Source organism: Lepidochelys kempii, chromosome 19 (assembly GCF_965140285.1).
Source record: "Lepidochelys kempii isolate rLepKem1 chromosome 19, rLepKem1.hap1, whole genome shotgun sequence".
NCBI lineage: Eukaryota > Metazoa > Chordata > Testudines > Cheloniidae > Lepidochelys > Lepidochelys kempii.
In genome coordinates, this window is record NC_136398.1 from 1524674 (window position 1) to 1526438 (window position 1765).

Below are 1765 nucleotides of genomic sequence, written 5' to 3' on the forward strand. Positions count from 1 at the left end.
CCCGAGATAAGCACCTCTCACCCTCTCCCGCACCCCAGCCCTGAGCCCCATCCTGCACCCAAACCCCCTCCCACAGCCTGCACCCCAACCACCTGCCCCAGCCTAGAGCCCCCTCCAATACTCTGAACCCCTCGTCCCCACCCCCCAGCTCAGAGCCCACACCCCCTTCCGCACTCCAACCCCCTACCCCAGCCTGGTGAAAGTGAGTGAAGTGGGGGAGACCGAATGACAGAGGGAGGGGGGATGGAGTGAGTGGCGGGGAGCCTCGGAGAAGGGTAATTCGCTGAAAACATCCGCTCAGTGTGCAGTTACAGTAAAAAAAAGCTAGGAGACTGTTAGGAACTATTAGGAAAATAGATGATAAAACAGAAAATACCATAATGCTACTATACAAATCCATGGTGCGCCCACACCTGGAATACCGTGTGCAGCTCTGGCTGCCCCAGCTCACAAAAGCTTTACTAGGATGGGAACAGGTATGAGGAGGGGTATGGAACAGCTTCCGTATGAGAAGCGGCAGGGCCCGGGTCTACCCTACACGCTTCCTTTGGGGGAGCGATGTCGCGCAGGGCTGTGAAACGTCCATACCCCCAAGCGATGCAGTTACGCCGACCGTAACCCACCGTGCAGACAGTGCTGTGCCCGCGCTGCGAGGCGCCCAGCTCGGAGCATCTTCATCAAGGCGGCACCGCTGCAGGCAGCGCCTGTAGTGTAGACCTGCCCCGGGACGGCACACGTGACTCTGGCCCAGGGTGATGTCATGGCCCTGGATCACCCTGGCCCGTGGTGACGTCACGGCACATGTGACTCTGGCCCAGGGTGATGTCATGGCCCTGGATCACCCTGGCCCGTGGTGACGTCACGGCACACGTGACTCTGGCCCAGGGTGATGTCATGGCCCTGGATCACCCTGGCCCGTGGTGACGTCACGGCACGTGTGACTCTGGCCTAGGGTGATGTCATGGCCCCGTGTGACTCGGACCCGTGGCGACGTCACAGCACCTGTGACTCTGGCCCAGCGTGATGTCATGGCCCCATGTGACTCTGGCCCAGGGTGACATCATGGCCCCGTGTGACTTGGACCCGTGGCGACCTCACGGCACGTGCGACTCTGGCCCAGCGTGATGTCATGGCCCCATGTGACTCTGGCCCAGGGTGACGTCATGGCCCCGTGTGACTCGGACCCGTGGCGACCTCATGGCACGTGCGACTCTGGCCCAGCGTGATGTCATGGCCCCATGTGACTCTGGCCCAGGGTGACGTCATGGCCCCGTGTGACTCGGACCCGTGGCGACCTCACGGCACGTGCGACTCTGGCCCAGCGTGATGTCATGGCCCCATGTGACTCTGGCCCAGGGTGACGTCATGGCCCCGTGTGACTCGGACCCGTGGCGACCTCACGGCACGTGCGACTCTGGCCCAGCGTGATGTCATGGCCCCATGTGACTCTGGCCCAGGGTGACGTCATGGCCCCGTGTGACTCGGACCCGTGGCGACCTCACGGCACGTGCGACTCTGGCCCAGCGTGATGTCATGGCCCCATGTGACTCTGGCCTAGGGTGATGTCATGGCCCTGGATCACCCTGGCCCGTGGTGACGTCATGGCAAGTGTGAGGGGGCAGGTGGTGAGGTCATGACCCCGTGTCATAGGCCCCCCCGTGGTGACGTCAGGATGTCAGAGCCACCCAGGGCTCAGCTACAGACGCCGCAGCGGGCGGGGTTGCCAAGGTAACCGGGAGGCGGGGCAGGTCTCGAGAGCGGGCGG